Below are 15000 nucleotides of genomic sequence, written 5' to 3' on the forward strand. Positions count from 1 at the left end.
TATATTGCCACAGTCGTAAAATTTGCAATACTACTGTCGCCTTTGGAAAAGGTTGCCTTATAATTCGCCTCCTGACCGAAGTGAGTCAAAGGCTTAATTAGTGACTATTCCTTTTCTTCTTCGTGTTTACTAAATAATAATCAATAAAAAAACAAAACCATTAGACAGTTTCATGTAAAATAGATATGATTAATTATTGATTCTGGATTCTAGCCAAAACCTACTGTCTCAGACCAAATAAACAACAATGTTAAATGAACTCCCAAGGAACATGATTACGGGTTGTAAAGTTAATAGCCAATTTATTTATTGGAAATACTATCAAGGAATGTAGAACATTATTTAGAATTCTGTTATGTTCAACTGTTATATGGGATTCACAACGGATTGTTCGTTTCGTTCTTGGTTTCTGCACCTCAACTGCCAAGCTTTGGAATCCTCTCAGTCAATTTCCCTGAGTTGCCTGTGATAACGACAAAAGAGTAGTGACCTTTGCATTGTACGACTTCATACTGTGTTATTCCTCCTTGATATTTCCAAGGCATTAGTGGGTCATTGACTCCACGTCCGTAATTATGTTTCCTGGTTCTTCATTTAAAATATTGATTATTTAGTCCATGTTAGACAGTAGTTTGGGCTGGAATCTTGTGCAGTTAATTAATCATTTCCATGTTACATGGAAGGGGTTCAGGTTTTCATTCATTACTTTATGCGTACAGAAATACTTCCCGTACTATCAACTAAACTGCCTTAAAAAAAAAATAATAATATATTGTTAGCAAAATGAAAATATATAATGGGAATGAAAAGTTCATTGGAGAAGAATATTAATAAAGTAAAGGATATGGACAAGAGAAATCGAGTAGACAATTTAAATGAGATTCGTAAAGTATATGTTCGACCATTAAAAGTCGGACCGAAGAAAATAGATACAGATTGCCCAAATCATACTATAATGGGCGTAATGTCTGTCTGCCTGTCATTCAATCACGGCCAAACGGCTGGTCAGATGGGCATGAAACTTGGCAGGGTTATCGTGAGGACCCCTAAGATGGTTTGTAATGGGGTTTCATCCAGCCTACCCCCCTCCTTTGTAGGGGGTAGGGGTGAGAAGGGATTCCCTGAAACGGAGCTGTTTCTGGCCGTGAAACGAGGCTGGCTATTCCCATAGACTTAGTTACTTTACGAATTTTCATACATAATTTCTGAACAACTTCCCCGGAGAAAGTTGCGAATATTTCATCTCGGACACAATAGAAGATGAAAATTATCATCAATATCCGCAAGATTTTTTGAATAACTTAAATCCATCGGGACTACCAGTGCACAAAATAACGTTGAAGAAGTACTGCCCGGTAATGTTGCTTCGGAATTTTGATCCTGCCAATGGACATTGCAACGGAACGAGGTACACCGTTATGGAGCTAAACTCGCACGTCATCGAAGCAGTGATAGCAACAGGCCCCTCACAACGGCAAACATCTGTTCATCCCCCAGATTCCTCTGATGCCTTCGGACAACCAGTTTCCGTTCCAGTTACGGCGCAGGCAGTTTCCCATCAACCTGGCCTTCTCATTCACTGCAAACAAGTCGCAGGGCCAGACTTTGGATCATGTTGGTGTGTTTCTGCCGTCCCCCATGTTCACGCATGGCCAACTGTATGTGGCGATGAGCAGAGCAACTGACTCTGCCAACTTGAAATTAAGTTGTGGACAAACTGATAATATTGTGTACAAAGAGGTTCTGTAGTAGGTATGTATAAAAATCGCCCTTATCTTAATATTGCTGAACAAATAGTACATATAAATTTTTCACTTCTGCAACCGTATTTTATTACCCATCGTAGATGGGTAAGTTTGCTAGTAAGAGTAATGAGGTCAAATGTTCAACTTCCATTTTTCAGAGAAATCTCTGAAAATACACTGTAAGTTATTTTCCATTTCTTGGTTTCTTATAATTTAATCTGTAACGCAAAAAAAATAAAATAGTTTTCCTTCCAAAAGTGACCAACATAGAAATGATATTAATAATGCGGAAGAAGCTTAGTTTCAGAGTATATTGAAAAAAAAAAATCGTAGCATTTCTTACGGTGAAAAATTTATCAAGAAGGCGTCGGGAAAAGGTAAAAAAAAAAGTGAAGGAAAAAGACGGGAAAATCTTGATCATTGCCTTCTCGAGACCTCCTTAAAGGAAGTGCAATACCGTAAGCAATGTTGTCACCGGGAGGGATCTATCAACGCGCCTTCTTTTCTTCTCTCCTCACGCTCTCTCTCTCTCTCTCTCTCTCTCTTTATTCTTCTCTCTCTCTCTCTCTCTCTCTCTCATCTCTCCTCTCTCTCTCTCTCTCTCTCACCCGGCAGTATATAGTGCAGCCACGGTGATATGCTATAACTTTATGGACGATAATTCTCGACACAGCGAACCATCACCGTAATTGGAGAAAATCCCTTAACCGCCAACCCCTGTCCAACCCCAGCGTTGCCCCCTATCCCGGTCCCAAATCGCCCCCTCGCCCCCCCCCATCGCCCCCCCCCCCTCTCTCTCTCTCTCTCTCTCTCTCCTCTCAATTACCCGAAGACTATGCTCCCATTCCTTTCCCACCTCTCCCTCTTCTTCCTCTTACCCATCCCCCCTCCTCCCTTCATCCCACCTCACAAATACCTCCCGTCAGTATCTTCTTTTCCATCGATTGCTCTCCATTAGCCTCTTCCCATCGGGCAACTTTTTTTTCTTTTATATTTATTCGTTTTCTTTATCGGGGTTTTTAAGCCTCGTCTCCCGCTTCTTTCGTCGACGGAATTTGTTTGTGTTTACTTCGGTTTGGCGTCCTTAGCTTTATGGTAATAGACGCCTGGAATGATCTCAGAAGTGAGCTTGTATACAGGGGGTCGAGGCACTGCTGGTGAGCCTACCAGGCAGTGTTATGGCGTATTTAATGTAGTATTTTTCCACACAGGCATTTCCTACGAGATTCAGCACTCAAATCAGGATTATTTCTTCAGCCATGGTGTACTTCGATATATATATATATATATATATATATATATATATATATATATATATATATATATAGCATTAAGCCACAAATGTCCTTTAATATTTTAATATCCAATTCGCTCTCGCCCTCGAATTGATATATTTTCATATATGTTAACCGAGTAGGAAAATTTTTTCGTTGATAATAATTTCGTCCTCTCGTGGGTTCGAACCAGCGCCTAGCGGACACAGGAGAAATCAGGACTTCAGTGATAGTTATCGACTCGGCCGACAAGTGAGAATGAAATTATCATCAGCTAAATTTTTTCCCTTCGGTTAACATATATGAAAAAGAAAAATATATCAATTTCCGAGGTAGAGCGAATTGGATCTTAAAGGATATTTATAGCATTAATGCATGTATATGAATCACGATGATGTGATAAAGATGTATATATATATATATATATATATATATATATATATATATAATATATATTACCGATGCATTGGTATATTTATGCTGATCGATACTATATAGCAACTCATAAAACCTAACACGCATACACGTCACACACTGTGGCATTTACCTCAATCTGTCACTCTCACATCTCCTTTTATTAAGGACCTTCATTCCAGTACGTCCTTCAATTCACGATTCAGAGCTACCTCGGATTTACTCTTTCCTTCCCCTCAGCATAATTGATAGACACTCCGCGAGCCTACCATCCTCCATTTTCTCCAGTTGACCATGTGACCTTATAATACTCTGATTCATCTTTCTCCTACACTAACCCTTTCACTGCTCTACTCTTCTCACCATTTCGCTTCATCTTCTACCACGTAATATGCTAACGCTGTACCCGGAATTCAAGCTTTACCTGTAACAGTACACCCACAATTCAGGCTTTACCTCTGCAAGGCAGGAGCTGGTCCAGTGTTCCTGTCATATGTTCGAACCACGACTTCCATAGCCACAGGAAGATTCTTCCCAACCTCACCATCCATTGATCAGTCTTCCTAGCTTCCTTTAACTCTCCTAAATTTATTCTTCCTCACATTCACTCTCAACTTTCTTGTCTTGCAACCATTTCCAAGCTCTCCTATTAGCTTATGCATACTTATTTGTTTGTTATTTATTATTAGAGCACAGTGGATAAGCTGTCTGTCTTTAAACAAAGGAATACTAATGGTAGAGAGAAACATTGATGCCTCTAATGAAACCATTGTACATCTAAAATGGAGCATACTTAAAACCTGAAAGCAAAGCATTAATGATGTTGCCAAAGACGTGGGGAGCTCTTCTAAAGCAATCTCAGATATTTACAAATGAGAGACCTGACAGAAATAGCCTAATAGGACAAAATCGTGGTGTGGTTTACCAGACTATTACTACCACTACTCCCCTATGGTAGGATTTGGCATTAGGCCTCAGCGTATTGTAGGGAACATTACCACCGAACGAATGAGGTGTTAATGATCTTTAGGATATCGGTGATTAAGAGAAACTAAAATCACATACCAGAATTTTTTTTATTTCTGTAACAGAATAAATAACGTCCTATCTTTAAGGACACGGACAGAATATTTTAATAACAGTGCCACGTTTTCAAATGGTTTAAGAACGCTCGTGATGTCATGATGATTTACGGTAGTAAATTTTCGCTTACTCGGGGGGGTAAGTCTACAAATTACTTTGTTGTTGTTCTTGTTGGGGGTTGGAAGGAAAGCCCTATGGAAAAGCCTAAAAAGGTCTGAAAATGGTGCTTAGCGTTATGATTTATTTATTAGAATGAAAATGCAAAAAATAAAGTGTGCACGTAAAACAGTACAGAAAAGGTATTTCTAATAGAATATAGCATATTTATTTTAATTTTCGTTGGAGAAACAGCGGGCTATTTGGCCGTAGATTTTAGCACTAACCCCGAGTAAGCTGGAGGTCGGATCACGCTTTGATTTAATGGTTCTCGAATCAAATGAGACAAGTTCCTGTACATAAATTTTGATTGCAGGTTACAGGATAAAAGCAAAATTGCCTGGCGCCTTGCTTCCCTCTCCAGAGGTAATAGGGACTTCTTACACCCTTCTCAGACGGTTAGGATTCAGAAACTGTGTGACTGAACTTTGAGTATTTCACACTTGCCGAGTTTTTAAAGTGTCAGGTATTAAGCCTTCAGTCTCTTTCAGAGTAAATTCCGTATTATTTCATTTGCAATTCATTTTACTTTCTGTTTGTTTGCAGAAACATCCTTGAATTTGCATGACAGGAAATGTGTTACATGAATTCTGTCCACAATATTAGCGTTCACATAATAATCTGAAAGTCAGTCACGCACTGTCTGCAAAGTCCCACGAGAACTTAGACACTTACTGAGGAAGATAATCTGTAGTCTATTGCAACTCTTAGACACTTATTGAGGAAGATAATCCGTAGTCTATTGCAACTCTTAGACACTTGCTAAGGAAAATAATCTGTAGTCTATTTCAACTCTCATAGCAGTTAACCCAACCACAGAGAAACATCCATCATTATAAACCTAGAGGTCCATTGGATCGCCCTCATTCTTTCGAATCATTAATTGTCTGTTAATGGTGAAGACATTGCTTAGCATTGTTCTGTGATATAAATAATAATATTTAGTCTTTGTATACCTGCTCATGAATTCCTTAACAGAGCTCCCTCCAAGACATTTCTTGCTATCGCCTAATGACTGGATTAACTCTTAAGACTTTCCATTTTCATTTTTCTTTTACATCTTCATGAAAGTGGTATATTCGCTTTCCCTTGTTTAGTGAGATATTTTTATTTGATATTGCTCTATGTTTTGTTTTTTTCTGAGTCACGTTGCAGATTGTATAATCCCCCGCATAAGTTTCACTATTCATTCCGACTGCAGAACCAAATCCGAGATTAATCAAACTACTGCATTTGTAAAAGAAAAAAAACTATTCTATTTAACAAGCTGTACGAGAGATAGTTTATCATTATACTGTGGTGGAATACACACACACATTAAGTATATATATATACTATATGTATATATACATGTGTGTGTATTTATGTAGTTATATATGTAGATTATATATATATATATATATATATATATATATATATATATATATATATATATATATATATGTAACGAGGATATGACCTCGTTTTTTATTTGGTAAAAACGCTGTAACTCCCGAGCATCAGGCAAACCAACACACAAATCTCTCTCTCTCTCTTCTAAGCAACCAACGGCTCGCGACCTTCTCTCTCTCTCTCTCTCTCTCTCTCTCCATTCTGTCAGGTAATCAAAATGAGAGAGTTGCATTATAAAAATACATTTATTTAACAACGAAAGATAGTAAATCAATCAAGTCTCACAGACTAACCCCAATATTAAAATGTCTAAAATGTAATTAGTCACACCAAATGTCTATATTCTTACCCACGGGACTTCACCCTCGGTTCCCCCCACATGGTTCCGCCTAGAAACCGGTTCCGTGTTTCAAAGACACGAGAAACCACTCGTAAGTACACACATAAGTGTAACAACAAAGATTAAAGATTGGACATTCTCATAGATGTTAAACAGACAACAAGCCACTCTTTGGCTAAAATAGTATAAGACTCACCCAAGCAGCCGTAATATTTCATACACTATATTATAAAGAAACTTTCGCTGAGCTTCCCCGACATCTTGTCTTTCTTCCAAAGACATCTCTATCCAAATCCACCATAGACTTGGGTAGGGGTACATTAGGAATAGAAGAGGCGCACACACACATACAAACGCACACTTCGTTAACGCCTCATATTTCTGGCTACAACTAGTTTCCCAAAGGCATTTTGAAAAGAGCTCATGAACTGTCGTACATTGACTTGTCTACTATGCAGTTTTATATCACGCCACCCCACAGAAATAATTTGTCAGCTTTTCTCGGGTCGTTGCTTCGGCTCTGTTCTCCACATTCCACTAGGCCACAGCGAACATATTGGCAATATATCATTAATTATAACCCTAGGCCTAGCATATATATATGTATATATGCACATATATACTGTTGACTACTACTGCTTTAGTAGTAAGCAGTATCGCCGGAGTGCCCAGGGTAGCGTCAATGTTTTGGGCTTGGTAAGGTAGAGGAGCATCTAGTTAAGAACTGGACACCTTGGTGGGAGAAGATGCAGATGATCCTCTTCAATCGAGTTGATTTACAATCAGTTTGTCACTCCTGAGGAATTCAGGGAAATAACAACTTTCCTGTTGTTATGCAAAGTGTGCGAGTCACCAGATACTCTGGGTATTTATTTGTATTCTCAACCAACAAATGTAAAATGAAGATACATCTTGAGGAAAAGCTGATATGTTTGAAAGATGATTTGCTTAAAAAGAGGAAGTTACGTGGCACTGTGGCATACAGAGCCCAAAGGACAGTGATCAAGACTGAGAAGGACAAAGGGTGATTATGTCTGGGGTAGTTGAAATGTGTAGAGCTCCTGAACATTACAACTTGTGGTATGAATGAGACTCTTGATAGGTGAAAGAATGCAGATGCATTAATTGAAGGATTTTATGGTTAAGATTAAGTACTGTGGGATAATAAGTTAGGACAGTGCGTTTATATGGGCTAGGACATTCCTCACTGGCCGAGTTGGTTGCTTACTCGCTTACTGATCTGGTAGCCAGAGTTCGCTCCCAGCTGCAGTCAGCGCGGAATCAGAGGAATGTATTTCTGGTGATTAGAAATCCATTTCTCGATATAATGGGGTTCGGATCCCACAATAAGTTGTAGGCCCCGTTGCTTAGTAACCAATTGGTTCCTAGCAACGTAAATAAAAATCTAATCCTTCGGGCCAGCCCTAAAGAGCTGTTAATCAGCTCAGTGGTCTGGTTAAACTAAGATATACTTAACTTTATAGGGGCTAGGATTGGTAAAGAATTAATAGAAGAGTTACTGGGATAGTTTGAATCTTGTCTTGTAAGTGATTTAAGTAGAGGATTAGGTCACAGAGGAAGAGATTGTGTGGTTAACAGATATGTAGTTCCTGCGATACATGAGAATAAAGAAAGGTTTTTGGATGAGTCTGTTAAAGAGAAAGTAAAGATACTATACAAAGGGAAAAGGGGCTGAAAAATTAGTTAGGCCTAAAGCCATAGAAGTATAAGGATTAGGAGCATATGAAATGTGTGTACAGTTCAGAAGGAGGTCATCGAATCAGCAGGATAGTCTTGCAATTTTTAGAGATGGTGGGGAAAGAACGGCTGTGGAATGACTGATTTCCGCACATAATACATCACTTACTGGAGATAATGTAGGAAAACTGTGCAAAGATAATACAATTATGAAATGGGATAAGAAAGAAGGAAAGGAAATCAAGGAGATGGATAGATTAGATAGATGTATGGAAAGAGATTTTGAAAAGGAGTGGCCCGGCCATCCAAGAAGCAAGAAAGTACATGCAAGATAGGAGGAATGGTGCAGTTTTTGTAGGGGAGTTCGACGTGAACAGTAGTTAATGAAAATAAAATATACATACAAATAAATAACTAAACAGAAGCAATTTTAATCACTCAGTAACACGAGCAGTCTTCTGTCTCACCATCATCGCTGAACGACAGACGAACAATTATTAAGAAAAGCCATACAATAATAATAGATCTCGAGTTCTCATTTCTTCACGCCGGGATACGAGACACGATAATGACGCGCATATCGTGAGTAACTCATTACTAAAACATTGCCTCGCAATCAAAGCACAGCTTACATTCTGACGAGCCAAAGGAAAGCTGCTTTAATGACCGTCGACTCGAGAAGAATAAAATGAACCCAAAAAATCGTCTCTTCTTTTTGACTAATTGCTTTTTCACGCTTCAGGAATTCAAGACGCTTTGTTTGCTGAACGTGATATTATTATTATTATTATTATTATTATTATTATTATTATTATTATTATTATTATTATTATTATTATTATTATTATTATTTAGCTGCATACTATGGTTGTAACTTGCCAGTCTATTATAAAGGAATCTTTAGCACTAAAGTGTCATGTTAAAATATTTGTATCCGCGTTGGTTTTGTTTTGACTATTGTGATTATTATTGATTTTTTAAACTTTATTATTGCTACCTCCATGTGAGTGGAAAACAGTCCTTGTTTCGCTGCCCATCCACACATGTACAATATATAGATATATATATATATATATATATATATATATATATATATATATATATATATACAATATAGATATATATATATAAATATATATATATATATATATATAGATATATATATATATATATATATAGTATATACGTATAAATATATATATATATATATATAATATGTATGTGCGTGTGTTTGCATGTGGTTGGATATGTACAGAGTGATGTGAATATTATATGCCTATATACAAGTAAACATTCGTATACCGGTCCCTAGTCGAAATCGCCGTTTCACTCATTAGGCATTTTGCAGCCAAAGGTAAATAGATAAACGAGATTAAATCCTGGGATTCAAGATTTAATCTGGCTCTAATTCCCGGCATTTTAAGACGAGAGAAATCAACCTAATTGCACTTCGAAGAAGGCACCGGTAGGAAATATATCTTGTAATCGCGAAATTCTTTCGTCCTTATTTTATTTTTTTGTCGTTATCGCCGTTGTTATTGGTGTTGTACCTTTAAGATTTTCGCTCAGTATATTGATTTCATGTTTAAGATATTTTGATTGTTTCATGCGTGGGATATTAAACGAAGGAATTCACCCACTGCGTGAATGGTTTGAGCTTACTGGTATAAGCATTTGCATTATAGCATTGTAAAATATGTTTTTTTTCTATATTTCGTGAATTACATGTATATTGGAAGGGAAATTTATTTTTATATTTTACTCAGCGTATGTCCGTAATTTTCCTTTCCGAGAGAAGCTAAGATTATACACACTTATTTCCAATCCTGTTATATTCATAATAGTCCAAACGGGAAACCATTTACAAATTAATTTTGAGGAATTATGCCCTGTGTAAGAACGGTTAAGGCATCGTCTTCGTTATTTTATGAAGATCAGAGGTGGGTATCATAAATTCTTAAGATCATTCCAGTTTCTCGCCACCCCAAAATTTTGGATAAAAAAAGTAAAGTTTAACGAACGTCATTACCACTTTTGGCGTGCTGGCCATGAATGTAATCTCGACTCTTTATTAACTTTGGCGGAAATTGAATTCATTTAATTTTCATATTGAAATTTCTTACGACTGTTTCCTTGACCTTTTTGAATTGGGTCAAGTGAGTCACTGGTAAGTTACTCAAACCACCTTTTAAAAGTTTGAGGGTATTTCAGCGAGGTAAAATTCCAAAGAAAGTGAGGCCAGGAATCAAAATCACACGTTTCATTGTGTTATATGCGAGATAACAAAGGACGGTTAATCGAACAGTAATAATACTAATAATACGTTATTCGTTCTATAATGAATATATTAATTGAGACTTTTTTTAAGATCGAGGCTCTTCCTCTTTTCTGGAGAAGAATTTGGGACGTTTATATATTTCCCAAAGAAACTTAGTTCCGCAAGAAGATAAGTGTTAATAAAGGTATCTCCCAATAAAGAGGGTAAGTTAAATTCATCCGGAAATAAGGTATAGAGGAATATAAGACCAGGCGCTGGGTGGGACCTATGAGGTCATTCAGCGCTGTGACAAAAATTGAGAGTAAAGGACGTTTGAAAGGTGTAAATGGAGGAAAAACTCGCAGTTGCATTATGAAATAATTGTTAGGAGGGGGTAGATACCAAGATGGAAGAAAGATAATATGAATAGAGGTTCAGTTAAAGGAATGTCAGGGGTTGTAGCTAGCGACCGAATGGACGCTGCAAAGAACCTTAAGTGATGCCTACAGCGCACAGCGTGAGGTGCATTGACAACACTACACTCCTATGGGGTTAGGAAATACAGATGGAGACTGGGTTCCACATTCAGGAATTTAAAGAGTGAAAGCAGCTTATAATTCGAGTAGCTCAGAGGAAGCGTGTCTGAAGTAGGCTGCGAAAGGAGCGGAGGGCGGCGCCCTTTTCGATGGAGTTGAAGTGAATCCAAGTTGGAATCATTTCCGGGCCATTTTCGTGGGTTCCCTTATTACCTGGGTTTGGCTGAAGAGAGATTTTTTTCCTCTCGATGTCTGTTGTTCTTCACTGATTTCTATAGACTGAGTGAAGAAGGCAGATATTGGAACGAAAGAGAAAGGGTTAATGAGCACTAATATTCACTGTCCTGTTTACCGTAGAACCTAACGTGATACGTTTTCTATGCTATGCTGTCATGGAGGAACATCTCATTCATTTACTCCCCGTCGGGAGTCAAGTGCCGCCAGTGCACCTGATGTGGTGCACTGTAGGCATTACTTACGGTTCTCTGCAGCGTGCATTCGGCCCCTAGCTGCAACCTCTTTCGTTCCTTTTGCTGTACCTCCTTTCATATTCTCTTCCATCTTACTTCCACCGTCTCCTAACAATTGATTCATAGTGCAACTGGAAGGTTTTCTTCCTGTTACACCTCATTGGTCCAAGCACTTGGCCTTTAGTCTAAACTCTAAATATATTCAGTTCAATTCATTCATATACATTCGATGTTGTGACGTTATGTGATGTCAATAAGAAATCAGCAGCGCCTCAGTGGAGTGGTCGGTATGTTGTTGGTGATAGAAGTTCATTCTTGACGTTGTTCGGAAGTCACGTCAAGCCGTTGGTCCCGTTGCTGAATAACCACTGGTTCCATGCAACGTAAAAGCACCATACAAACAATAAGAAACTGGCCCATCTGATTAGATATATCCTGTATGCATTTGACATCATGGTAAGATTTGGCTCATCTACGGTTTAAAATCACGTTGTTGTTGTAGTATGATATTCATTGGACGTAACGAAATCTGACGCCACCCAGATATGTGTATCTGCTACTAGAGGGAGGGAGTGACGGCCGAAGCCGGCCTGACGCAGCAGACAATTTCAAAGGTCTTGAAACTCCCGCCGTCGGGATTTCGGAATATTTTTCAAGTTCCGCCATGAACAAATCCTCGAGGCTGACTGATTGCTCAAATACGCCGTTGAAGGATTATATGATTTTTAAGCCTATATATATATATATATATGTTTGTACGCCTTTTTTTTTTCTTTTCCTCGTCTATTTTTTTTTATTGGTGAGCCTTTACATCGGCTATGGAATCGCTTTTAAATAATGCAAGTGACACAACAGATGCAAGAGATTTGGTAAATTCATATACAAGGCTTTTGCTGGGTCCCAATTCACGCGGGATCCATGACAAGGGTCTTTTTCGGTTTCGGTGGCTTTTCCCTTTTCTTTCCTCCGTTTTTCCTCGTTTTATTTTCCTTCTCTGTCCTCCTCCTCCTCCTCCTCGGGGAGGAGGTTGTTGAGGGTGGTGGGGTTTTTTCCCCGCTGCCTTCCAAGATTTTTTGCGAAAACCGATGGTCCACAAAGGTGCGCTTAGTCGGCGTTTGGACAAAGATTTGAAGGGAAAATAATAACTGAAAAATCAGCAGTGCATAGTAGATGCAAAGGGAGCGGATTCTGAAATCTATTGAAGCGAATGGCCGCGAAAGTCTGTTGTGATTTACCCGCTATTTCAGAATACCGCGCAGCAATGGCTGCAGTGTCATTCTTTTTCGGGTAGTCTAACTCATTTATTTATAGAGTCTTTTCTTTAATCATTTTTTTTACGTGATAGTTGCAGAATGCTTTATCTAAAAAATAGCTGTAGGCCTATAGTTCTTTTGGGCGGTTTTACCTACTTCATATATGCATGTAATGATAGATTCACATTGAAAAGAAACAAGTAAAAAATGTTCCGAAGTTTCTTCGGCACAGTCGTTTAATGCTGTATGAAACTCTCAGCTACGACCCTTGAAACTCATTTGGCCGTGGTGGCCCATATATAGTTGCGTTGCCAGACGAACGATCATAGCTAACTTCAACCTTAAACAAAAATTAAACTTAATGAGGCTAGAGGGCTGTAATTTGTTATGTTTGATGATTGGAGGTTGGATGATCAACATACCAATTTGCAGCCCTCTAATCGCAATAGTTTTTAAGATCTGAGGGCGGAAAGAACAAGTGCGGACTGACAGACAAAGCCATCACAATAATTTTCTTTTATAGAAAATAAAACCCAAACCCATTTCACACTCATATATCACAAGAGCTAAGATAATATGTGAATACTCTTTTGATAACGAAACAAGTGTTTGCCCGTCCTAACAATGCGAATATAAAATGACTTATTTTCTCTTCGGTGATATACCACTGCGGTTCATATTAATTATGTCGTACAGTACCTTTTTTTCGGAAATAATCTAATTTAAAGCATAATTAATAAAACCTAATCTTTTCTGTGAAGTGTTAGTCCTCCTTCTCGCAACCAAATGTCCAAGAACGACAAATCTTTTACCGAGAATAAGCAGACGAAAGTGAATGAAATTTGCAAAGGATTCTTATTCATTCATGACGTCTGGATGATCACATTGAAGATGTAAAGAGTTTCTTTTTTTCTTTCTTTCTTTCTCTCTCACTTTCTTTCGAAAAGCTATTTCTCTTTTAACTCCCACTGCCCATTAAAAAGCCAACCACCAGAATATCAGTTAAGCTCAGGTGGTCGTGGTATGACATTTTGAAAAAACTTCTGGCATTATTCTGGCATGGGATGTTGTAGTACATTCTTGTGTGTCTGTTAATAATATATATATAGTATTTCTGTTTAGATGAGATGCCTTTTCAATGTGTAAATAGATTTCTGCTTTTTTAGTTACTTGATTATGTAAAGTGATATAATGGTTTTATGAGAATTGATTCCAGGTATTCCATAAAAAGTATATAGACAGATTTATTCAAGCCTCAAACTAAAAAAATATAAAACAAGTATGGAAACTTGAAATATGCCTTTTACGAATAACACTGGCGATTTTAGAAGTCTTAGACAACTGCGAAAATCCAGATATTATGTCTTGACATTAGATATTACATGTTTTGTAATGAATAACTCGTCGGAGTGAACGCAAACTTCAATGGAAAGGAACGATGGCTGGATGAAAATTTAATGCATTCGGGTCTTCATTTTGCGTTTTTGTATTTTTTTCGAAAGATGGGTATGTTTATTACATATATAAAACCTTTCATTTGTTAACGGTTTCTCAATATTTCAGAATTTTTTATTGATTATAAAACAAAGACTTTGGTAGACCAGTCATTTTAATCCAAATACATTAATAGGTGCAACTTCCTTTCATTTTCACCAAGATCTGGTTTATGCAACTTGAAAAGTTTGGAGAAAACTGGCTAAACAATTGCGCACTCTGTGCACTGGATTTCAGTGCAGACCTGAAATCCCTCCACTTCATTGTAGACCTGAAATCCTTCCACTTCACTGCAGACTTAAAATCCCTCCACTTCACTGCAGACTTAAAATCCCTCCACTTCATTGCAGACCTGAAATCCCTTCACTTTAATGCAGACCTGAAATCCCTCCACTTCATTACAGAGCTGAAATCCCTCCACTTCATTGCAGACTTGAGATCCCTCCACTTCATTGCAGAGATGAAATCCCTCCACTTCATTGCAGAGATGAAATCCCTCCACTTCATTGCAGAGATGAAATCCCTCCACTTCATTGCAGACCTGAGATCCCTCCACTTCATTGCAGAGATGAAATCCCTCCACTTTTCATTGCAGAGATGAAATCCCTCCCCCACTTCATTGCAGAGATTGAAATCCCTTCCACTTCATTGCAGACCTGAGAAATTCCCTCCACTTCATTTGCAGAGATGAAATCCTCTCACTTCATTGCAGAGATGAATCCCTCCCAAACTTCCCATGCCGAGCTGAAATCCCTCCACTGCATTGCAGACCAGAAATCCCTCCACTTCATTACAGACTTAAAATCCCTCCACTTCATTGCAGAGCTGAAATCCCTCCACTTCATTGCAGACTTAAAATCCCTCCACTTCATTGCAGAGCTGAAATCC

The 15000-nt window shown here is 38.1% G+C and overlaps 1 protein-coding gene across 2 annotated transcripts in view; it reads left to right on the forward strand.

Moving 5' to 3' along the window:
- LOC135212639 (lachesin-like) overlaps positions 1-15000 on the forward strand; it is a 695659-nt gene that overhangs the window by 658928 nt on the left and 21731 nt on the right. The gene's annotated exons all lie outside the window — the stretch shown is intronic.

This window comes from Macrobrachium nipponense, chromosome 41 (assembly GCF_015104395.2).
Source record: "Macrobrachium nipponense isolate FS-2020 chromosome 41, ASM1510439v2, whole genome shotgun sequence".
Taxonomy (NCBI): domain Eukaryota; kingdom Metazoa; phylum Arthropoda; class Malacostraca; order Decapoda; family Palaemonidae; genus Macrobrachium; species Macrobrachium nipponense.